Source organism: Silene latifolia, chromosome 2 (assembly GCF_048544455.1).
Source record: "Silene latifolia isolate original U9 population chromosome 2, ASM4854445v1, whole genome shotgun sequence".
NCBI lineage: Eukaryota > Viridiplantae > Streptophyta > Magnoliopsida > Caryophyllales > Caryophyllaceae > Silene > Silene latifolia.
The window spans coordinates 72,959,610-72,986,417 of NC_133527.1; the positions used below are offsets into that span (position 1 = coordinate 72,959,610).

Below are 26,808 nucleotides of genomic sequence, written 5' to 3' on the forward strand. Positions count from 1 at the left end.
TAACAAACCTCTAATTGTAAGGAGTTGGAATGAGAAAGTGGAATTTACTAAAGATAATGTTAAAACTGTACCTGTTTGGGTTAGGCTAATGGATTTACCACTAAAGTTCTGGGGTAAATGCTTACCTAGAATTTCTGATCTGGTTGGTAAATATATCCGTAGTGATGTACCCACAATGGAAAAGACTCGTCTAGGGTTTGAACGTGTTTTGCTTGAGGTTCCCTTTGGTGCCAAAATTGTTGACTGGGTTAAATTCCTAGATGAAGACGGTCAAATAGTGAAAATCAGAGTTGAATGTGAATGAAGACCCATTGTTTGCACTGAATGTGGAGGAGTTAGTCATGAGGGATCTAAGTGTAAGAAACCCAAGCCTAAGGGCCCTATCCAACCTCCTCCTCCCTCTCAGAAGTGGGTCCCTAAGAAGTCACACCCTGTGCCTCAGAAATTCCAACTAGTTCAACCAGTTCCCTCTGTGGTGTTAGTGCTTGATACTCCTACTGTGACTACTCCTGAGGAGGTTCAGCACAAACTTCAGGTCACTTGGTCCAAAAATGGCACCTATAGTCAAGTTAACACTCCTGCCAGGCCTCCAATTACTTTTAGTAGGCAAGAGATAATCAGAGCAGGAAAATCTCAAACCGCCCTTAGCCAATACACCTTCCAGGATGCCCTCAACAATGCTACACCTAAGCTAGGTATTGGCACTGCTTTGCCTAATGTTTCACCTAGGGTTGTGGTTGGTACAAGTGGTAGTGTGTTACTCCCTTCTGGGAGTAATGCATAGCCTTGGATTTTGGAACATTAGGGGACTGAATAACCCAGCTAAGCAAAAACAAATCAAATGGTTTCTACATTCTTATCTGGTGGGTTTATTTGGTCTTCTTGAGACAAAGGTGAAGCCTTTGTCTCTAAATTCTGTAAGGTTAAATATGTGTGAAGGTTGGTCCTTGTCTACTAACACTTCCTACCATCCTGGAGGTAGAATTTGGGTGCTGTGGAATCCCTTTATCTTTCATGTTCAGTTTCTGCACTACACTGCACAGCTTATTCACATGGAAATTATTGAAGTTAGTACTCAGTTTCATTTTTATTGCACTATGGTCTATGCTTTTAATGACACTGGTGAAAGGAAGGATCTTTGGTCTGCTTTGAATGGTATCTCTACCACTATTCAGGGGCCTTGGATGCTTTGTGGGGACTTCAACTGTGTCTTAAGCCCTGCAGAGAGACTTGGTGGTCACACAACTGAGGACGAAATGTCTGATTTTCAGGACTGTCTTGATCATTGTCAACTGTTTGATTGTCTTGCTGCTGGATCTTACTATACCTGGAATAATAAACAAGATCCTCAGACCAGGGTTTACTCTAGGTTAGATGGAGTCCTTGTTAATGTTGAATGGATTCAAGCTAGAGGGACTTCTTATGCTCATTTCTATAATGAAGTTATTTTTTATCACTCTCCATGTGTGGTCCAAGATGCTAACTCTCATGTGAAAAGAAGGAGGAGTTTTAAATATGATAATATGTGGAGCCAGGTCCCTGATTTCATTGAGTGCGTGCAGACTCATTGGAAAGCTTATTGGACTGGTACTAAAATGTTTAGAGTGTATGAAGCTCAAGTCCCTTAAGAGACCACTTAAAGCCCTTAATCAGCAGTTTTTTGCAGATATTGAGAATAGTGCTGCTTATGCTTGGAAAAGTTTAGATGCTATACAGGATCAGTTAAAGCTAGATCCTACTGATGCTTCCTTGATCAGTAAGGAAAAAGAGGCTGCTGCTATATACAGAGACTTGCAGTCTGCTTGTCATAGCTTTTACATACAAAAGACTAAAGCCACTTGGGTTAATCAGGGTGATAATAATACCAGATATTTCCATAGTCTGTTGAAAGAGAGAAGTGCTAAAAACAAGGTTTTTCTTATTGATGATCATTATGGTGTTACTCATACTGATAATGCTCAAATTCAGAATGCTTTTCTTTGCTATTATGAGGATCTGCTTGGGACAGCAGCTGCTACTAAGTCTGTGAGTCATTCTGTGGTTCAACTTGGACCAGTGTGTACTCATGCTCATTATGAGACTTTACATGCTCCTGTTACCAAGGCAGAAATAAAGAAAGCTATCTTCTCAATTCCTAAACACAAGGCCCCTGGACCTGATGGTTTATCAAGTGCTTTCTTTAAAGATTCTTGGCATATTGTTGGAGAGGATGTTTGTCAGGCCATTCTGGATTTTTTTCACACTGGGAAACTACTGCAGCAGGTTAATTATACCTTTATAATTTTGATTCCTAGAGTGGACATTCCCCAGAATGTTACTCAATTTAGGCCTATATCTTGTTGTAATGTTTTATATAAGGCCATCTCTAATATTTTGTGCACTAGGGTTTCTGCTGTGCTCCCTGATCTCATAAATAAGTCTCAGGGGGGATTTATCAAAAGGAGAATCATTGTAGAGAACATCCTCATTTGTGAAGATCTGGTTAGACTTTACAACAGGAAAACAATTTCCCCTAGGTGTGTGATGAAAATTGATCTGAAAAAGGCTTATGATTCAGTTCAATGGTCATTTTTGGAGTAGATGCTGAGAGCTCTACATTTTCCTGGAAAAATTATTGCTTTAATCATGACTTGTGTGAGGACTGATTCTAATTCTTTGGTTTTAAATGGGGAGAATTTTGGTTATTTCAAGGGGGCAAAAGGGCTGAGACAAGGAGACCATATATCTCCTTTGCTTTTTACAATTACTATGGAATACTTGAGTAGGGTTCTTACTCCTGTCACTACTACTATGCCCTTTAAATTTCATCTCTTATGTAATCAACTGAGACTTACCCACCTTATGTTTGCTGATGACCTATTGTTGTTTAGTAAGGGAGATATTACTTCTATAATGCTCTTTCTCACGTCCTTTGCCACTTTCTCTGCTGCTAATGGACTGCAAATGAACAAGCTGAAATCTAATATTTATTTTAATGGTGTTCATGCTTCTATCAAGTCTGATATTTTGTAAGTGTCTGGTTTCAGTGAAGAGACCTTGCCTTTCAAGTATTTGGGTGTACCCATTTCTGCTGGCAGACTGAGCATTAAGCATTGTTATGGGTTGATTGAGAAAGTCACTGAGAGAATTAGGGGGTTTGCTGCTAAGAAGCTTTCTTATTCTGGCAGACTTACTTTGGTAAACTCAGTATTGACTTCTTTATATACTTATTGGGCAACCATCTTTGTCATTCCTAAAGGAGTTTTGAAGAGAATTGATGCTTTGTGTAGAAATTATTTGTGGGATGGATCCACTGAATACCTTATATCCCCCCTGGTGAGTTGGGCAAAAGTTTGTATGCCAAAAAATGAAGGTGGTCTGGGTATAAGGGATAACTATGCCTGGAATCTTGCTGCAATTTGCAAGCTGTCCTTTTGGGTTTATAATAATCCTGATAGTCTGTGGGTTAAGTGGGTGCACCATGTTTATACGAAAGGTGTGCCTTGGTCAATCTATATACCTAAAGCTGATATTTCATGGAGCTGGAAAGTGGTTTGTAGAGTAAGAGACAAGTTTGCTGGAGCCTTCTCTAGTTCTGGTAAGTGGTTGCCTAATCCTGCAGGGTATACAATTACCAGTGGCTACTGTTGGATTAGACAAACTCAGCCTGTTGTGTCTTGGGATAAGGTTGTACGGAATTATTGGTGCATCCCTAAGCATATCTTCATTAACTGGTTGATTGCTCGGGATGCATTGCTGCTTAAAGATAAGTTGGTGCAGTTTGGAGTTGCCTCTGATCCTGATTGTTGCATCTGTGGTGCTGGCACTGGATCACATAATCATCTGTTTGTTTAGTGCCAGTATACTCAGAAATTGGTGCAGTTGTTGAGTTGTAAACTGAATATCAGATTGTCTGCTTTCAATTTGTTGCTATGGATTCAGTCCAAACCTTGGGCAAAAGTGAAGAAGAAAATTGTTATTGCTTGGATTCAAGCCTTATATTATGCTATTTGGCATCAGAGGACACAAGGCTAGGCTTGAAGGGGTGCTAGATCAACCGGAGTTAGTACTTAAACAGATTGGCAGCATGCTTAATATTCGTTCTATGTCTTGGCTTAATTGTACTAAGAAGAGTAGTGATGAAGCTTGGATTAAGTCAATTAATTATTGATTGACTAATTTAAGTTTCATGAAATTTTACCCTATATGGTAGTGTGTAAATTGTTTGTCTTGTGCTTAATGGAATTTTCTAACCTTTCACAAAAAAAAAAAAAAAACGTACCCTGAGATTTATGGCGGAAGGTTATGGTTGAAACTAGTATAACTTTGAGTTGCGTGTAAAGGTTATGGTTGAGGTAAGTATAACTTCAAGTTATATGTTGAAGTTATAGTCGAGGTTACCATAACCTCGCATCCAGAGTTTATGTTATGACTGAGGTTACTATACCCTTGGTTGTTTGTACTTGTTTCAAATGTTGTCTTGTGTTCAATTATAATATAATGCTATGCTTGCATGTTACATTGGTTACTCTTGTTCACATGATAAGTAGGATAGTCAGGTATATTATCCTGTGAGTTGAGTCGTGATGTTGTTCACGCATGTTGGTACAGTCAGTTATACTGTACATTTGTTTGTTGGCTAGTTTGAATAGATGACGGTGTTATCAGTTATATACTATCGCAATGAACTAACACCACCCGTTGATGCGGGATTTATTTTGGTCTATGTTCGGTGGTGGCCAGAGTTGTCAGTTATACGCTCTGGGTCCCGAGTGTCGTTCGGTGTACATTTATTGCATCGAGGGGTCTGGCCAAGTCTTAGGTATATAGGCAGTGGTGATACGCTATACCTAGTACCGTGGAGGCAGTGGTGATACCCTCAACACCGATGGAGGCAGTGGTGATACGCTCCGTCAGTCAGAGGCAATGGTGATATGCTCTGACAAGTTAGAGGCAGTGGTGATACGCTCTAACGGGCGTTCGCTCTATTCGCTGTGCTTTGTTGCTAGCTTTGTGTGTGACACCCCAACTATCCGGCCAAGATAATTGGAGCGTTACCATCTCGGTTTTCCGAGGTAGTGTTTCAAAACTTCAATAAAAGAACATTTTATAAATAAATATAATGTTTAGTGAATTACATAAACGTAAACAAATGAATAATGTACAACTCGTGACATCTATACTCTTCTAATCAATTATACTCGTCTCGTGACTCATCAAGCTTGTCCAGTCTCCCACGTGCTATCCAAACAACCTGTACTGAGCCTGCTCCCCATATGACCAAAGGACATCATATCGATCGACACAGGACACCCCAAGAGATAGGTGACAATTACACAGACACACAAACGTCAGTAACGAGAAACATAGTGTGACACCACTCAAGTGTGTGAGTCAACAACATGACCATGATATGAATGACACACGATTATCCAACCATCATGCCGGTACCGGGACACGCCCAGACGTACCCACAACCACTGGTGCCAGGAACACGTCCACGACACCGCACTCACACAAGGTACTCTGAACACGTTGGTGGTACCAGGGCCAAGAGCGACTCGGGTCCCCTGCCAGAACGTCATGCCTCACCACACGCGTCCCTCCAAGACTCAAGTCATTAATGTGCACATTCCTATTGGGGCGGGAGACCCCAATAGGCGACTCATGCGGAAGACCGTCTCCTAACCGTCTTCCGTCTCCACAACAACAAATAACCAATCATGCCCACAATCATATGAAATAACATAAATATGCAAGATACCGTATACCATGTGAATTACCAACTCATTCAATGAAATTAATGACAAACGACTCATTTAACAAATAGATACATTATCGAACTGAGTAGGATAAACCTACCTTTTAGCAAACACCGCTAAACAATAAAGCACCCGGATACAAGTATGCTCCTCATAACGTCGACACCTAATTACGATAATTAAATATAATTACTAACTAATCTAATTACTAATTAATCAAATTAAATTAAATATGTAATCTAATTAAACAAAAACTCATCTTAATATCTACCCCAAAACCCGTCATATACTCGATCCATGTAACCACCTAACACCACCATTTCCACCACCGATCCTAGCCACCACACCCACACCCAAAACAGCCCCGTAACCACTCCCCTCCACGACCAACCACCACCTTCGACCTCCAGCCTCCACAAATCCCATGACCCGCAACATTTACATACCCATACACACCACTCTCCTAACTCCCTCTGTTCTTCACCTCGCTACTGCCTCCATCGTGGGGCCACCACCACCATGGTGGTCATGGTCTGACCGACCGCCCCTAGCTGCCACCAGATATGAGACCCGAGCCCCCACTAACACACCAACCCGCAAACACCACAAACAACATCAACAACACGACAAACACCATCCACAACCGCCTCCACCGTGACCACCACCACCACCATGGTACCTCCTGACCATGGTGGGTCCAACCTCAGCCACCATGGTGGCAGCCACCACCCGCAACAGCAACAAAGCGCAACAACAACAACAAACAATAAAACGACCACAACAACAAAAATAGCCCGACACCCCCCTTTTACCCTCGGTTTTCGGCCACCACAGCCACCCACTCCGCCACCCAAGACCACCACCGTACTCTCCTCACAACCCCCAACAACTTCCACCCAATACCACCTCAAGTCAGTCACGAATACAGGGTTAAAAATCCGTCTTAAGACCATCGCACAAAACAGATATAATCCTAGATCTACTTCGCTCAAACCCGTTTTTTGGTGGTCAAACGACGATCAAAGTCGGTCCTAAGGTGAGTCGGGGTCAAGGCGGGTCTATGGTATAATTAAATTAAGGCATAACTAGTGTAAGACGGTCTTACCTCGCGTCTCAAGGCGGAGTGATGGAATCCCTCTCTTTTCTTCTAATCTTTTTTCTCCCTTATCTATGTTCCTCTCATGTTTGGTGGATATTATGAGATTTTGTGAGTGTATAAGGGTGGATAAGGGTGGGTAGGGGTATATATGATGGTAGGAGGAAGTATATACATGTATACATACGATGTATTATTATCATTATTATTATTACAACGTATTATTTTTACAATGTATTATTATTATTATTATTATTATTATTATTATTATTATTATTATTATTATTATTATTATTATTATTATTATTATTATTATTATTATTATTATTATTATTATTATTATTATTATTATTATTATTTCATTATTCCGTCTCAAATATAACTCGTATAAATACAATATAATATTATTTTATAAAAATATAAATACGGAGTATTATAATTTTCCCCCCTTAAAAGAACTTCGTCCCCGAAGTTCACCTCACTCTCTCCTTTCCCCCATTCTCATGCATATTCTCGCACCTCACATGTCTATCAACCGTATACGCTCTTTCTAAACATTACACTCATCCCAAAGTTCTTCACTCGATTCTCACTACTTCTCACCTTCTGTACTTTCTCTTTCCTAAATTTCTGAATTATTACATCTACTCCCCCTAAAAGAGAACTTCATCCCGAAGTTCGACTATCAAACCTCAAACTGCGGTCTCATACGCTCGTTACTTAATTTCACAAATGACTATGTTTCAGGTTCAACACACTCTCTTACCTATTGCAAATCCATTATCAAATCTCGTATCGTCTTATGCCATTGATATAATCCCAATCTAGAAACCTCTCTAGAAGTCTCTCTACGGGTACCCCTACGAGCCTCCTAAAGGTCAAGCGCCCGGTCCAACCCTTGGTTCCCAATCTATAATCCCATAAATAACTCCTAACTCATATTGGCTATATGAATACGTATCTATCACGGGGTATAACCCGATTATAATTATGTATCTATATCACGTCAAATCTCATGCTTTCACATGTATGCACATCAAACCACCAATTATGCGAATTCTAGGAAACAATCAATTAATGCAAAGTTTCTTGTCATTTGACTCAACATGATTACCATTCCCAATTCCGGACCTCATGCCAAGCATATACCACGTCAAATCCACCACATGATCACACATGTATCTCTATATCCGTTCCCATCCATCATCACCCTTCTGCTTTTACGGAAGGCCACAATCTCTATCATGCAAAGACCACTATGCGACACATAACTTGCATGTTTCATCTTACTTTTACACAACAAAACAAAATCACGTCGATTAACACATATCCAACGAGATTATCACCTCATTTGTCATCCAATTAGTCATGTTAAATCACGATTTCCATTTAATTGCAACATGCCACTCAAGATGATCAAACGTAAAAAATTCACTAGGTCTCATCCATATGGGGTCAACATATTTATCCGAAAAAACCAGCCAATATAAACCACGAAAATAAGGGTATACACCCCATACTAGGTCGAGTATTGACAAAACAAGGGTCAAAGCAGACCACTCGGTCCAGTATAGGAGGCCACTCGGCCAAGTAGGCGACCACTCGGTCGAGTGCATGATGCACTCGGTCGAGTGCCACCTGGGCAGAATGTTTTCATTCGCGAACTCGTTTCCAAGTTTTCCTATTTCATCACTCAATTAGGCACTACAACTAGATCACGATGTACACCGTGGGTATTTCACTTGACGATTAGGAGAAAACTTCACAAACAACATCTATACTACCGCTCATAGGACAAAATTTCACCAACTACTTCACACGTCATGCATGCATACTTAAATCAAACGGTTACGCTATATAACACCAATGATCAAGTACCTAAACAATATGATTGAATCCTCAAACATTATATGCCACACTCTTACTCTCATGACCGCGAAAACCAAGCTTGGTAATACTAAATCCACAACTTTATCTCACAAATAACATTCCCCGAAAACTCAACTTTAAAAAGTCAATCTCGTCTCTTTGTCTCACAAATAACATCCCCCGAAAAAGGCCGACGTCGGCATAATAATATGATCATCACTTACCATATCACACATGTACACTAACTTTCAAATAGTTTCGCCATACATTTTTCACTACGATCTTTACTAGACATATTGCACCCTCAATTCTCCTTGATCACCTCAAATTCAGCCTAATATCTTCTTATATTCCTATTTCATAAATCTTTGCTATCATCTTTCAATTCTCGTCAATCCTTGAATTCAATTTACATATTCTCACAATTATGAACAACCCAAATTATCACTTTATTCTACCCTTAGATGCCTCAATTGCTTTCTCACTATTCCACCATTCAATCTTATTTATTTATCAACTCAAGATTTCCATGTCATGTTCAACCACAATATCCCTCAACATACAACCTAACCTCACTCACTATGCATAAGCTCAATCAATCAACAAAGGTTCAACCTAGATCACACATCACTCATTGTCCTATTGTCCATAAGGTCATCTCATGTAATCAACTCACTCACTCACAACTTTGTATAGGCTAACTCATCTTCCTAGTTGTTAGGCCCAGTTTAGCCTGGTCTGATCATAGCCTAGCCCGACCCTACTAGGCTGATTAAGGCAACCTAGGACCGGACAAGTCTTACTACTATAAAGCCGTTAAAGAACATCACAACAAGAAGGCTACTAAATCCTGGCAGAAAGGCTTGATGGTAAGCACAGAATAGCCTGGTAATACTCCTAGACAGGTTGGATTGAGTTGAAAAGCAGGCTAACGATTACAACAAGATTAATGATCATGTCCTATTATCAAGGAAGACCAAGTCTAATCACGAAGCTATATTACCAATGAACCTGGACATACAAGAGGAGGATAAGTTGCTGAAATATTCAAAGGAGAACGAGTCAACCGAGTTAATAGGGAGTGTGCCCTATTAATCCGGTAACAACTCCAACAAAATAGGGGAACGTTAAAGATGAATCCAACGTTATCATTTGAGAAGTATAAATAGAATGGAAACACAATTGTAAAAGATATACACATTTTGCTTATTAATCAATATATATCACAAATTATCCTCTATTTTCTCTCTGGTGTTTGAGTTTATGCGCCTGTTTGTATTTAGCCTATATTAAAAACGTAATAACACAATTTATATTATATTCTCTTCTGTCATCCGTTCATACTTATATTTCTAATTTATAGAACTAGATACCCTGACTACTCTATAATTAAGCCGGATCCTTTCAGGAAAATCCTGCTAAAACAATTGGCGCCCACCGTGGGGCATCTAGTTCTTCAACCAATAAAATTCCCTTCATCATTTAATATTCACACACAAAAATGGTGGAACTCACCGCAGAACAACAATTAGCGGCTGCCCTGGCCAAGATCAAAGAATTGGAAACAATCCAAGAGAAGGCAGCTCAGGCTGAAGCAGAAATCAATAGGCTGAAAGAATCTGAGTCTAGCCTGAAGAAGAAATTGGAAAATCAGGCTTCGGGCTCCAAGACCAGATTCGAACCAGGAACCCCATTCTCATCCATTATCAAAAACATTGACTTCTCTAATTTTGGAACCCCGGAGAAGGACACATTATCCGGCACCCCAACCATTCCCAATGATGAGACAAACAAAACAAGCAAAGAATAATGATGGCTATGCTTCAGGAAATCCAAAAACTCCACAACAAAATAGAAAATATACCCGGAGTGCCGGACCACGTGGTGAAGTAGAAGTTGATGACTTTGCGATTCACCCTTTGCGGATGAAATTGCAAAGATTGATCTCCCAAGAAATTTTGTTACATCCATGAAAACTTATGATGGAACCTCTGATTCACAAAATCATGTTGCCATATTCAAACAAAAAATGTTGGCTGCCTCAATACCCAGTGAACTCAGGCAAGTCTGCATGTGCAAAGGCTTTGGTACAACCCTGACCGGAGCAGCATTACAATGGTTCATCAATCTCCCAAATGGAGGTATCAAGAATTTTGCAGAATTGATCAATGCCTTCAATCAACAATTCGCAAGTAGCGAGAGATATGGCCAAGAGACCCGAAACTGCTTCAGATAAAGCAACTTCCCCGAAGAATCTCTCAAAGAATTCCCGGCCGGTTTGTCAAAGAAAAAGTGGCCATTCCCGGATGCGATGAAGAAACAACGGTAGAAGCATTCGAGCAAGGAGTCCTGCTTGACAGTGACATCTATGCGAGATCGACCAAGAAAGCATGTCCAACCTTTGCCACTGTTCAATCCATCGCTTTAGAGCATGTCAGATTGGAAGAAGACCTCAACTTCAGAACGAACTCATCCGGAGGAAAGCAAGGCTATGGACACACTAACGGAAAAGTTCCTACCGAGAAAGGAAGCAATCCCGGATCGGCACCCTATTCCAGGCCCGAACGATCCAAGTCAATATGGCACAAGAACACAAAGGTAACCTTTCTAGCCTTCCAACTATTCCCGAATATAACTTCTCTATTAATACTGCAGGATTAATCAAACGCCTGGAAAACCTGGGAGATACAGTTAGATGGCCAAAGAAATCTGATAACCCCAGGAAAGATCCAACAAGATGGTGTGACTTCCATCAGGACATCGGACACACCACAGAAGAATGCATCCAACTCAGGAAACAGGTGGCATATCTTCTAAAGAAAGGCTACTTGAAAGACATAATCCAGCAACCAAAGAACAAAGATGAAGGACAAAACAAGAGAGACCCATGAAGCAAAGAGACCCTCCTCCTCCTCCCCCCATCTATGAAGTCAAATTCATAAATGGAGGATCGAAAAATCGTGGTCCGACCACTCGGCCCGCCAAAAGAATATCCAGGGAGTCCAGACTCCAACCTCCTCCCTGGCCCAAGTCATTGCCTGCTATTACCTTTGATGACTCGGATCTGCAAGGAATATCAGATCTACACCATGACAGCCTGGTAATCACCATGCAAATCGGCACGAAAGGTGTCAAGAATCCCGATAGACGGAGGCGCTTCAATCAACCTGGTGATGCTTGACGTCCTTAAAGCTATGAAGATAGACGAAGGGAAGATCATCAAGAAATCCAGCGTTACGGTTGGATTCATGGAGAGACAAAGAACACCCTGGGAGAAATCACCGCCTACCTATGTAGAAGGCGTGGCTTCATATGAGAGATTTGGAGTAATGGATTGCCTATCCTCGTATAATGTAATCCTGGGCGGACCATGGATCCACAATGTCAAAGCAATCCCATCAACATACCATCAATGCGTGAAAATTCCAACGAATGGGGATAACCACCATCGAGGGAGAACAAAGGACGGCTCGGAATGTTACACTCGGGCTTTGAAACCCTCAAAGTCGGGTAAGTCCCTTGCATAGCAATTAAAGTTACCCGTCGGGGAAGAATATATAGCACAATCACAGATGGAAACAGGAGAAGTCACATTAAACCCACTTCCCGACAGAAAGTACTTGTAGGGTCGGATGCACCCGACTCAATCGGACCAAATCGGTCGACTTTCTCAAAACTAAAATGTCTTGTTTTGCTTGGTCACATTTTGATATGACTGGTATAGATGCTGATGTTATTACTCATAAGTTAAATATTGACAAATCCTTTAAGCCTGTACATGCAAAAAAAGAGAAGAAAATTCGCTGCAGAGAGGCATGAAATCATCAACCAAGAAGTTGACAAGCTACTAGACATGGGAATGATCAGGGAAGTAATGTACCCTGAATGGCTTGCAAACGTAGTAGTCGTCCAAAAGAAAAATGGCAAATGGAGAGTCTGTGTAGACTACACCGACTTGAACAAAGCCTGCCCAAAAGATCCATTTCCCCTGCCACACATCGATGCAATGGTAGATGCCACTGCGGGACACGAAATGTTAACATTCATGGATGCCTCCGGGATTTAATCGAGATAAAAATGCATCCAAAGCAGACCAGGAAAGCACGACTTTCATCACCGAAAGAGGTATATATTGTTATCTTTGCTATGCCCTTTGGATTAAAAAATGCAGGTGCAACCTACCAAAGGCTAGTCAACATGATGTTCAAAGACCAGATAGGAGACACCATGGAAGTCTATATAGATGACATGGTAGTCAAGTCAAAAAAGGCAGAAGACCACGTCAAAGACCTGGAAGTAGCCTTTCAAATATTGGAGAAATTCAATATGAAGCTCAACCCACAAAAATGCCACTTCGGAGTCTCAGCAGGCAAGTTCCTGGGCTACATGGTGACAAAAAGAGGAATAGAAGCCAGCCCTGAACAGATCAAAGCTATTCTGGAGCTAGAACCACCAAAGACAGTCAAAGACATACAAAAACCGACGGAAGAATAGCGGCCCTGAACAGGTTCATTTCAATATCATCAGAGAGGTGCAAATCATTCTATAACCTACTAAGGAAAAACAAGGACTTTCAATGGACCCCGATCATCGAGACCGCCTTTGAAGACCTAAAGATATATCTATCCTCTCCTCCCCTCGCTTGGCAAAACCAATCAAAGATGAACCCCGACAAGATACATCGATCCACAAAATCTTTGTCGGTGCGATCCTGGTCAAAGAAGCGGACGGACAACAAAGACTGTCTATTATGTAAGTAAAAGTCTACTGGATGCAGAGATCGGGTATGGCCTACTTGAAAAATATGTTTTAGCTTTAATTATGAGTTGCACAAAATTAAGACCATATTTTGAAAGTCACCCTATAATAGTCGAACCAATCTCCCTATCAAGTCCGTACTTAGGAAACCGAATTATCCTGGACGAATGTGTAAATGGTCGGTCTGACTAAGCACATACAACATAACATTTGAACCAAGGACAAAGAATTAAGTCACAAGCATTAGCCGATTTTGTGGCTGATTTTAGTCCGACCCTAGAACCCGACCTAATAAAAGAAGTGAATAAACCGACCAAACCAAACAAAACTAGAATGGACCCTATTCGTCGATGGTGCAACCAACATGAGGGGCACAGATGGGGTTAGTACTAAAATCGCCACGGGGGATAAGATAGTACTTGCTATAAGTAAGTGTGCATTTGAGGCCACCAACAATGAGGCGAGAATATGAAGCCCCGATAGCGGATTAAAGGTATGTATTGACCTTGGTGTGCAAAACCTAAAGGTACGTACTGATTCCCTTCTTATCTCCAACCAAGTAAATGGGATATATACTGCAAAAGACTCCAAAATGATGCTTTATCTGGACGTTGTCCAAATTTTAAAAGGAAAATTTCGAAATTTTAATATTGACCAAATTCCCAGGGATTTGAATACCCAGGCCGATGCTCTAGCCGGCCTAGGATCCAACTTTAGTCCCCTTGACTTCGACAAAATACCCATCGTGCATTTATTAGAACCTGCAATAAATAAACAAGATGAGAGTTTCCCAATCTACATTGCTAATTCTTGGACAAAACCTTACTATGACTGGCTACAACAGGGAATCCTTCCCTTAAATAAGCAAGATGCCAGAGCACTAAAAATAAAATCTGCTTCATATACTATTATTGACAACGTGCTTTTTAAGAAATCGCAGGGGGGCCGTACCTCGGATGCCTGGAACCACAAGAAGGCGAGCGAGATACTATCGAAATCCATGAAGGATACTGTGGAAATCATAAAGGTGGAAGAAGCCTGGCAAGCAAAGTACTCAGAACAGGTTATTGTTGGCCTACCCTGAGAGCTGACTGCCTGGATTTTAGCTCTAAATGCAAAGCTTGTCAGATTCACGGACCATACATCCATCAGCCATCCGAGGAGCTACATTCCATATCCGCACCCTGGCCATTTATGAAGTGGGGCATGGATATAGTAGGAAAACTACCTCAAGCACCCGGACAGAAAGTTTTCATGCTAGCAATGACTGATTACTTCTCCAAGTGGATAGAAGCTGAATCATACAGGCAAGTCAAGGAGAAGGATGTCATAGCATTCATCAAACACAACATCATATGTAGATATGGCATCCCCTCTGAAATAGTATGCGACAATGGCACACAATTTGTGGGAAAAAGAACAATGACCTTACGTGCTCAATGGAACATCAATCTGGTAACATCCACACCAGGATATCCAAAAGCCAACGGTCAGGCAGAATCCAGTAATAAAGTGGTAATCAGCTGCATAAAGAAAAAGCTGGAAAGAAGAAAAGGTAGATGGGCTGAAGAGCTCCCCCTGGTCCTTTGGGCTGACAGAACCACGCCTAAAACATCCACTAGCCAAACCCCCTACTCCTTGGTCTATGGATGTGAAGCGATAATCCCGGGCCGAGGTGGACATTCCATCACCAGGATGTAGCCTGAACACAACAACAAACAATATACCTCTAATGGAGGATAGCCTGGACTTAACGGAAGAGCTAAGAGATGCATCAAGCATCGGATTAGCGATATCGACAAAGAGTTGCGAGAAGCTACAACAAGACTGTCAAAGCCAGGGTATTCAGGGTAGGAGATCTTGTCCTCAGGAAAGTATTCCAAAACACAAAAGAAAAGAATGCTGGCAAATTGGCCCCAACCTGGGAAGGTCCCTACCTAATTGACTCAATAGTCGGCCAGGGAGCCTACAGATTACAAACCCTGGAAGGCGAGATGATCCCAAGAGCTTGGAACATTGCACACCTAAAATTATTTCACATATAAAATATATCTCCCGGTTCAGGTATAATTTTCGTGTTCACATTTCCTGCCTAGCTTGATATGAAATTACATGTATGATACTTGCCATTACGTGAATAAATGCAATATATGATTTCTTCAAAATTGCGTGCTAAAGTACTGATCTATGTTCCCATATCTTTACCAAGTAGAATCTTCAATACTTGTTTTTACATACTGCATTTTATTTAAAACAAATCTTGAAGATTGGGGGCTACCCCCACCAACATTTAACTAATACCCAACTGATATCCAAAATTCAGTTGCAAAACAGGCCTTATAATACTGAGCTCAACATAACATACAAACCTGGAAAATCTATTCCTGGACTGTTTGACATAAATGGGTCATAAGCCCTCCAGATAGGCAAGGGACATAAGCCCTCCAGACAGGCAACAACTCCACCCATAACACATTAAACTGGCCAGATCCAGCACACAAACTGGCCTCATCCAGTCGAATAACTGGCCAGATCCAGTAGACAGTCAACATCACCTTTTCAAAACACAAGAAGAAAATTTGACCAAATATTTATTCATCCAAAATAAATGGCCTTACCACACACCTAAAAAACATCCATTCCAGGGACATCCCCCCTGGATGGGTCAAAAAAAAATGTTTCTAAATATTCATTCCAGGGACATTCCCCCTGGATGGACCAAAACCTAAAAGAAAAACAAAACTAAGTTATTTTTGAGCCAGTAACCGACTCACAACCATCCGCCATTTCCTGGTCACCAGACTTTGCCTTGGAAGGAGGAGAATCCACTTCTTCTTCTTGACCCATACTAGCCAAATCAGGATACTGAGCGTCCAAAGCTATCTCATCCCGGTCCGGATTCCAATTAGCCCGGTCGGATTCTGATCCCTCATAGCATCAACCCGGCCTTTCCCGAAGAAGTATTGAGCAAAGATCAGCCAACCTCGCCTCCACCAATTCCTTTTCAAGCAGAAAGCTCCTCATTCTTTCTCAACCGATCTGCATTGCACCTTCTCGGCCTCCAACTCCACTGACAACCTTCTCGGCATTTTTCGCACCACCTCACAAACTATAGCGACCCTGGTTGACTCCCTAGTTGTCCCAACCGATATTGAAGTACTACTTCATTACCCCGGATGTGTGCGAGTCACGATTAACTTTATCCAGTTTTCCTCCAAACTAGAAACCCCGGCCTGGGCATCCCTAAGCCGACAAGCGAGTAGCCAACCCGGCATCCAACCCCTACATACATACAAAATCAATCAACCAAATACAAGGCAAAACAAAAAACACATGAACAATTAAAAATATCCCTTTACAACTAACCTCCCTAGCACAGGAAGCAAGTTCAAGACCCTAGTTACAAGAGAAGTCGGAATAGAAACCACTCGGTAGACGACTCAAGGGTACTAGCGACAATAGCCGGTCGCTCATCTTTGCGAAAAACTCATCTATCCGTGCCCAGGCATCATCCATGTCATCAATCCTAGCAGGCACTTGCCTTATACTCCCGATTGGGTGAGCCGGGATAGGTCAAGTTTCTCTCCTTCCTCCTCTTCCAGGATAACATCTTCCCTCTTTCTTTTTTGAGCCGGGACGATCTCCGGTGACATTACCCAGGTGGATCTTGAGGAGGCCGAACATCGAAACCAGGATATCAAGCGTTTTGTCACTCCCACTAGCCTCCTGGCTCTTGGGTGTTCAAAGAATCCTAGCCACCCCGGCCTTCAAATCCTTTGCAGAAAAGCTGGCCAGCCTAGCAGAAGACCTAAATACTGAATATATAAAAAATATACGTGAGTATCAAACAAAGAACGACAGAAGATAACGGCCAACATAAAAGCATACGAAGACGTACGGAAAGAGCGGTAGAACTAGGCTTGCCTTTGGGTACTACGACCCCGATCGGCTTGGTCTTCATATACCGGGGCAACAACTCCCTGCCCAAACTAGCTGGCCAGGTCCTCTCCTCCTCAGGAATAGCAAGGAAAGCCTCTATCCTGGAAACAACCTCCTCATCAAGAGGATCACAACTCCAATCGGGAGAGCGCAAAAACCGTCAAAGTTACACAGGTAAGAATCAGAATCCATTAATTTCATATAATATATATTGCAAAATAAAAAGTACAAGGAACCTACCACTCTCCAAGGAAGGATATCTCAGATAATCAAAGCCTGATCCCAAAGTCTCAGTCCGAACAAACAGGAAAGTCTTTGCCCAATTTTTATCATCTTCAGAGTCCAGGTTAGTAATTAATGGAGACATTTTCGATTTTATTCTCAAATTAAAGCGACCATCAACAGGATTTTTCATATGATATACTGCCTTGATATCATTAATAGTAATTACAAGATTATGTTTAGCACATAAATTTTCAATAGAATGGACAAGTTTCCAAACCATTGGCATAATCTGAAAAGGTGACACCTCCATAGCACGAATGGTGTCAATCATTAAGGGAGTAAAAGGTAACTTACACCTGCTTTGAACGCCCATTCAAAAATACAAACCAGCCCGGGTGATACCCGATTAGCCACCGACCGGACAAGACTCAGGGATCCATACCTCGGTAGATTCAGGAATTATTTTCTTCTCCCTTAGAATCTTGTCATAGTTTGTTTTTAGTAAGTTTTCCTCGGGGAAAGAAGAATCCGAGAGATTGAAGAGCGGAAAAAACAGAATCCACGATACTTGAAAGCCACAAAGACGAGCGGGAGGATCAATTTCCCTCACCTCTTCCTCTTGGATGTCTGTGGGTTCGGCTCAACAAAGATCGGCGACTCTGCGGGATGCGGGGCGTTTCTTGGCTCCCATATCTCTGAATGTTCGATTTATTATGATGAAATTGAAATTATTGAGAAAGTATAAATTAGCAGAACAAGGTTCCTGGGAAATAGAGGAGAATTTCAGAAGAATATTTAGCAAAGAAAGTGGAGGAAATTTGGTAAAGAACAACCCCGCATCAAATACCGTATTTATAGGAGATGTATAACGGCATGAAAAACCTAGGAATTGCAAAACTGTCAGCATGGCATCACTTAGCCGTTGCAGTGTTCAACGGTAAGTAGGAGTCTAAGAGTCACTGAATAAATATGACTCTTCTTATTGTTTAACCCGGTAAAGTTGACATCTCACCCCTGGCCAGATCCAGCATGGGTAAAATGTCAAGGGGCAATTGTTAGGCCCAGTTTAGCCTGGTCGATCATAGCCTAGCCCGACCCTACTAGGGTGATTAAGGCAACCTAGGACCGGACAAGTCTTACTACTATAAAGCCGTTAAAGAACATCACAACAAGAAGGCTACTAAATCCTGGCGAAAAGGCTTGATGGTAAGCACGAGAATAGCCTGGTAATACTCCTAGACAATTTGGATTGAGTTGAAAAGCAGGCTAACGATTACAACAAGATTAATGATCATGTCCTATTATCAAGGAAGACCAAGTCTAATCACGAAGCTATATTACCAATGAACCTGGACATACAAGAGGAGGATAAGTTGCTGAAATATTCAAAGGAGAACGAGTCAACCGAGTTAATAGGGAGTGTGCCCTATTAATCCGTGAATGACTCAACAAAAGAGGGGAACGTTAAAGATGAATCCAACGTTATCATTTGAGAAGTATAAATAGAATGGAAACACATTTGTAAAAGATATACACATTTTGCTTATTAATCAATATATATCACAAATTATCCTCTATTTTCTCTCTGGTGTTTGAGTTTATGCGCCTGTTTGTATTTAGCCTATATTAAAAACGTAATAACACAATTTATATTATATTCTCTTCTGTCATCCGTTCATACTTATATTTCTAATTTATAGAACTAGATACCATGACTACTCTATAATTAAGCCGGATCCTTTCAGGAAAATCCTGCTAAAACACTAGTGTTTCCAAATTCCCAACTTGATGTTTATACATAATTCCACACTTCAACCCTTCACCTAAATCCCTTAAATGCATCAATATCGCTAGGTAATGAGACACACACTATATACGACTCATTCCCGTTCAATGTTCTTTTACCCACAGTACACACACTATATACAACTCATTTCCGTTCAATGTTCCCTTAAATGCATCAATACCGCTAGACAACGAGACATACACTACTGAATCCAGGGCCTACCCAAAAGTATATTGAAAGATGCCTCTATGTCCACTATCTGAAAATTAACCTTTCGCTCGATTGGCCCAGTGGCCACAGTATGGTTAACTAGTCCCACCACTTTACGTCACGTTCCATCGTATGCGCGAACGCCTTGGTTAGTAGGAGTCCAGTCCGAGTCTTTCATGCCTAACTTGTATGCTATTTCTAGAGGTATGACATTGACTGCGGAGCCATCATCCACCAAAGTCATGGGTACATTTTTCTTCAAGCATGTGACTGTGATGTATAGAGCAAGGTTATGAGTGACGCCGAAGGGAGGCAAGTCCTCATCTGAGAAAGTAACTAAGTTACTTAGCTTGACTGAGTCTTGGAAGACTAGGTTGACGACGTCGTTAGGTGTAGAGTTATGTGCTACGTTTAATTTAGCAAATGCTTGCAGTAAAACCTGGCAATGAGGAAATGAACTTGAAACTAGTTGCTAGACTGAAAGATCATCCTTTGTCTTTTGAAGTTGCTTCAATAAATGGTCAGGAGAGGTATCTTCGCCATCATTTGGTGTGATGAAATTGGTGTTAGTTGTAACTGGACCATTTGTTTGAGTGACATTTTGATATGGACGTCCTGAGCGAGTAAGGTGGTCCACATCTTGATCTTCACTAGCCTTGACTAGAGGGTGTTCTGTGAGGTAAACATCTTCATCGTCATCCTCCCAAACTCCATTGACGATACTGAGCTCTCTTAAGCTTATGATTTTAGCTTCTAGGCTAATTATTTGCTCGACTAGATCGTCGATCACTGCGATCACTTTTTGCATTGTGGTTTCTTGGGATAAAATTGGAACCACTTACCTGTTTTCCCTAGATATAGTGCTTGGATTGTGTAGGGATGCCACTACAGCTTCTAGTTTTGAAACTTGTCTACTCATACTCTTTGCTCATGCGACAAAATCAGCAATAGTAGGGGAGATGGTGGAATAACTCTCTTCATTTTCTAGTGCATTGACCTCGTCTTCAGCTGGAGAAATGAGGTGTGAGAAATCCAAGGTAGATTCCTTATCTGTGATCATCAGAATTCCAAGAGGATTTTGAGTATTGTTAGGCTTACTTGCGGGAGGTATAGGTAAGCGCCCATCTGCAATCATGTCCTGAATGGCATGTATTAATTTGAAACACTTCACTGTATCATGCCCTTTGCCTCTATGGTACTCGCAGTAGGCGTTCTCATCCCAGAACTTAGACTTCTTCTTTGGGTCAGGCGTAGGTCCTATAGGTTGGAGCTTACCTTGTTTCATCAGTCTTTTTAGAGCGTTGGAGTATGAGTCACAAACATTGGTGAATTTCCTTTGTGAGCCATTCTTCTTAGTAGACGATTCGACAAGGTTGACCTCGTCGGTCTTGCTAGTGGAGCCATAAGAACGACTAGTTGTGCCTTGATATCCGTGACCTACCATTTTTAACAAGAGTCCTTTGCGGATGTCGTCTTCAATTCTTGTTCCTAATAAAGTTAAATCTTTGAAAGACATTATGTTTTGGTATCTTAGGTGGATCGCATAGATTGGCTATAAGTTGTCCACGAACTTTTCAACAAGAGTAGCCTCATCTGGGCATTCGACGAGTTGTGTGCTAGTCTTTCTCCACCTACTTAGGAAGTCGGTGAATACTTCTTTCTCATTTTGGGTAAGAACCTCTAGAGTGCGCATATTGACTTGAATTTCGGCATTATATGCATATTGTTTGGTGAACTCAATTGCGGCGTCATCCCAAGTAGCAATTTTCTTGTGTTACAAAGAGTAGAACCATTTCTTAATAATTGTATCAAGAGATGAAGGAAAGATCCTTAGGAACATCTCTGGCTTGATGCCTTTGATACGCATATAATCTTTGAAGGCACGAATATCGTTCAACGGGTTTTCATGCCTCTTAAATTTCGGGATGTCATTTATGTTGAAGTTAGTTGGCAGTTGAGCGTTTACTACCTCGTACTTGCGATTGTTTTCCCTGTAGATGTCATCCCCCTTGAGGTACTTTAGTTGCTCCTCCAAATATTGGAGTCGCTTTTCAGCTTCAGTAGGACCTGGTGGAAGATTGACTTCTGGTTGTCCAACAAAGGATGGAATATTATCGGGTATGACCATGTCAGGAATGGCATCCTCTGCAAGAGGAAGTCTAGCTTCTACAGTGACAATTCGGCCTTCGATGGTATTAAGGCGAGCATAAGCGTGGTCTTGGCTGGTCTGGCGACGAATGAGTGCAGTTAGGATTTGATCATCACCATTTATGGATGGCTAGGGTTGACCATTAATGCTTCCGTGACTAGTTCACACCATTTTGGAACTGAGGATAAGAGATCGATGACGAATCAAAACACGATCGACCATTTTCGCAAACTTACTCAAAAAGGACTCGACTCGTGAAGTGGCCGTGTGCCTCTGTGTCAAGTGAGGTTTTGTAAATGACAGATTTTGAAATGTTTGTCCTAGACAACTGTAGTGTAGTTTTAGGAGTGCTGACTTGAAATGAGGTTTGAAATGGGTTTGAGACCCGAATTTTGACTCGATATTTGGACAGAGTTTCGGCTTTATTTTGCGCTAGTTTAGGCCATTTCGAAAATATTTACGTTTTGAAAAGGATTTTGTTTACAAAATTTCGTCATGTTTTTGTTTACAAAATGGTGATCACGTATATGATACATACATATGGGGATTATAACGGTATGCTAAGTGCATTTAAAGGGTTTTGGCTTAAAAGGTGGGTTGCCATACCAAGCAATCAAACCCTGGTCTTTGGAGAGGTCCGTGCCAAACAAGAGTAAGGTCGGTTCCTAGTCCATTCCCTCGAGTAGAAAAAGCCCTTGATACAAACAAGAGTATGTACCACGGTATGGTTGACGTCAATCGCTATCTATCTGATGTGACTCATATTTGAGCACATTTAGTCCCCGAATTAACCTCGTTCCTATGCTTTATAGCACTTATTTGGGTCATTTACTATCTTTAGTTTCCCATTTTGCATATTCTTTGAGGTTTTGTCTCCTTGATAGGAAAGGATTGCTAACCTTGCATTTATGAGGCAAAATGAAGCTAAATGGATTGCATCTAATGACCAAGCATCAAAGAGAAAACCAACACTAGAGGCCTAAGTAGATAAATAAAGTGAAATGGGCAATGATGAAAGGATCCTTGCATCCCCAACATGATCCTTGAGGAGCAAAACATGGAAAACACTATGCCAAAGGATCCAAGCGGCCCGAGCATGATCCGAGCGTGCCACACTTCAAGGATCCGAGTGGCTTGATCCCAGGATGAGCGGACCATGCAGCAAAGATCAGAGCGTCTCCTCCAGGATCCGAGCGGATCCCAAGTCAGAATAGCCCGTGCCACAGCACGGGACGAGCGGACCGAGGCAGGACTAGCAAGGAGGATCCGCGCATTTCCCTCGGGACTAGCATTTCCTTAAGTTTTCTTAGGGTCTTAATAGTCCTTTAAGCCCTTAGTAACCCTAATCCTTGTACCTAATCTTTAGTATAAATACCCCTTTGTACTACCTAGATTAGCATGCTCTCTTAATACATTCTTAATCCAATCTTAGCATATCTTAATACTCTCTCAAATTAGTCTTATTTTAGTTATAATACATTTCTCAATATTAATCAAATCTTAATCTTTCCTTAATTTCTCTATTGTTCTTCCTTTTATTTGGGTAATTAGAAGATTATTTGGGTTTATTTGGAGGACTGACAACCTTTCATCAATCATCAAGTAATTCTATTATTCTTTTCTTTATTATTTGGAATCATCTTCATAGGTATAATTCCTCTTTACCCTTGTTTAATTATTGTTAATCACTTTCATTTATTCATCATGTTTTGCTTTGTTAGTATGATTGACAACCTTATTAGCATGCTAAACTGGATCATGAGTGAGTAGTTCTTTAGCTAGGGTTAATGGGGAATTAAGGGAAACAAACATGGAGATTGATCTATGCTTAATCTAATATGTTTTCATAATTAATTTGCTTGCTTGTTGTGATTTCAACTTATGCACATGTTATGTTTGATGAAATGCGAGCATGTGAATCCTTGCATTTTTATCCATCTCTTATATCTTCAATGAGGCTTGTAAGACACAAACCAACTCGAGCCTCATTAGACCATGCATAAAGTTGAATATGAAGGATTAAGTTGACTTGTAGGTGTTGTACAGTCTAGACGACTCGGCTCCGGGACCCAAACCTTCTTAGGGATTGTAAGATATATACTAACCCGATCCCGTCACGACAATAAGTGCTTGCATCTAGTTGAGAACATATTTTTATGATCAACTCCCATGAATCCCCTGTGAACCCATGACACCCTAGTGCCTTTAATCATTTGTTTACAAACCCCTTTAATTACTTTGCTTTGTTTTCATTAATTTACTTTCATTTTGTTGATTTGTTTAGATTACACATCATCTCAACCCCAATTGTGACACCCTAAGACATAGCTATTTACAATTTAGAATCCTACATCAATACCCGTCCCTTGGGATCCGACCTTTACTTACCTCTTTACTAAGAGTAGTTTGTGAAGTTATAAATATTGTTTTGGTTGGTACCTTTTGACGACGAGACTGAACCGGACCAAAAATAGCGTCGTTGCCGGAGATCACAAGGTAATCCATTACCTATTGATCTTGAAATTGAAAGGACCTTAACCAACAATAGAAGAGTTAATAGAGGAACTTCAAGAGTACTAGGTATTGGAGAAATTGTGGACATACAACCAAATAACATTGAGTTCACCAACCCTTTTTCAAGAGAAGGAGAGGATAACCCAATACAAAACCCACCACAAAATCAACCCACAATGCCTAAATTTTCATCACATTCCGTACTAACCGAGGAGAACCTACCAAATGGTACTCCTACACCACCACATTTAACCGGTAATTTCATTTCCATATCCGCATTCATACAATTAGTTGAGAGAAGTCAATTTGGAGGGATGCCTAGTGAAGACCCTCATTCACATATGGAGACTTTTTGTGACTATTGTGATGCAATTTCTAAAACCGGAGTTACTCAAGACCAAATATGATGGGTATTATTTCCTTTTTCTTTGATCGGTACCGCAAAGCAATGGTTGAAGAGCCTAGACAAGGCTACCCTTGGTATTGATTCAAGGAAGAAGTTAGCACTTGCTTTCTACAAGAAATTCTATCCTCCGGAGAAGACCAATATGTTGAGAGCCCAAATCACCGGGTTCTAGCAAAGGGATGAAGAATCATTGTATGAGGCATGGGAGAGATTTAAGGACACTTGTCGTTCTTATCCACACCATGGACTTAGCGAGTGGTTCCTTGTGCAACAATTTTGGAACAGTTTATATGAAGACTCCCGCAACATTCTCAATATGGGATCCAATGGAATGTTTACCGAAGTTGATGACAATCAAACATGGGCCAAAATCGAAGAGATGGCGGTTCATAATTCCCAATATAGTAGGCCTCGAAAGGCCACTAGAGGAGGAAAGCATGAGGTAGATTCCATCACATAATTGGGTGCTCAACTAAGTGCTCATATTGACACCATCAATTTGAAGTTTGAGAAGGCCATGGCTAAGCTCGATGAAGCTTCCAAATCACGCAAACAAAATGTTAATGCTATGGTGGCATCATCCTCAATTCCAAGTGGAGTATGTGAGAGTTGTGGAACTTTGGGACATGACCAAAGTGAATGTTGGGGAACAAATGAACAAGTGAAAGCTTTCCAAGCATACAAGAGTGGCACCCCTTATTCCAACTATTACAATGAGAATACTAAATTCCATCCTAATCTTTCATACAAGAGCCAAAATGTTTAAAACCCTCAACCAACATACACCCCACCTCCAATGAGAAATCAAGCCCAAAGACCCTTTTACAACCAAAGCCAAAGTTATCAAAATCAACCTTCCTACAATCAATCCAATGACCAAGGCTTTGATGTCCAAAAAGCGGTCCTCCAAATGCAAAAGAACCAACAAGAATTTTTCACCCAAATGCAAAAAGATAGCTAAGCCAAAGATATCACCATCAACAACATCCTAGCCCACACCAAGATGTTGGAAACTCAAATGTCTCATATTAGCATCTTCTAGCTCTCAAAGACAAAAGGGTCAATTACCACCTCAAAGTAATCCCCCAAGACATGAGTCGGTTAGTGCCATACATTTAAGGAGTGGTACAAGATATGAAGGCCCGAAGAGGCCAATTGATGAAGATGTTGTGAATGCTAGTGACAAGCAAAGAGTTGTGGAGGACTCTAAGGAAGAAGAAGAACCCACCACGAATGAAGTTTCAAAGAAGAAGAATGAAGAGAAGGCTAAGGAAAAAGAGCCTATTGTGATTAGACTTCCATTCCCAAGTCGTCAAGCTAAGCCTAAGTTTGATGAACAACTTGGAAAGTTCATGAAAATTGTGAAGAACTTAGAAGTCTCAATCCCATTCACGGAATTGATCAATCATGTTCCGGCCTATGCAAAGTACATGAAAGACATTCTTACCAAGAAGAAATCCATCCAGAAGTTAGAGACTATTGCCTTTACCAAAGTGAGTAGTGCTATTCTTCAAGGAAGTTCCCCTCCAAAACTCAAAGATCCGAGAAGTTTATCTATTCCATGCACCATTGGCGACACTACAATCGACAAAGAATTATGTGACCTTGGAGCAAGTGTAAGTGTCATGCCAACTCGGTATGCAAGAGGCTAGGAATGGGAGAACTCAAATGCACTAACATTAGTCTTCAAATGGTGGATCGATCAACAAAGATACCTTTAGGGGTATGGGAAGATGTGCCCGTAAGAATTGGCAAATTCTTCATTCCGGTAGACTTTGTCATTGTAGACGTGGAGGAGGATTCCAACATTCCTATCATTTTAGGAAGATCTTTATTGCACACCGCGGGAGCGGTAATTGATATGAAACATGGAGAGCTCACACTTGAAGTGGGGGATGAGACAATCACTTTCAACCTGAAAAAAACAATGAGAGCTCCCCGACTATATGAACCATGTTTCGTGATCGACCATTATAGCCGAAAAAGTGATAGAAAGAAGTTAGCATCTCAATACAAAGATCAAGCTATGGGTAAAGAATCACCACCCATATGGAAGAAGAAAGTGGATAACCCTCAAGTTGCTCTATCCGGAGAGCAATGAAATTCCAACAATGA

General features: G+C 41.1%; 1 non-coding gene across 1 annotated transcript; it reads right to left on the reverse strand.

Moving 5' to 3' along the window:
- Window positions 1–24,835: 24,835 nt before the first annotated feature.
- Window positions 24,836–24,942, reverse strand: LOC141645248 (small nucleolar RNA R71). The gene has a single exon (XR_012544831.1). It is a non-coding gene; the product is annotated as a small nucleolar RNA R71 (small nucleolar RNA).
- Between the last annotated feature and the right edge of the window lie 1,866 nt (window positions 24,943–26,808).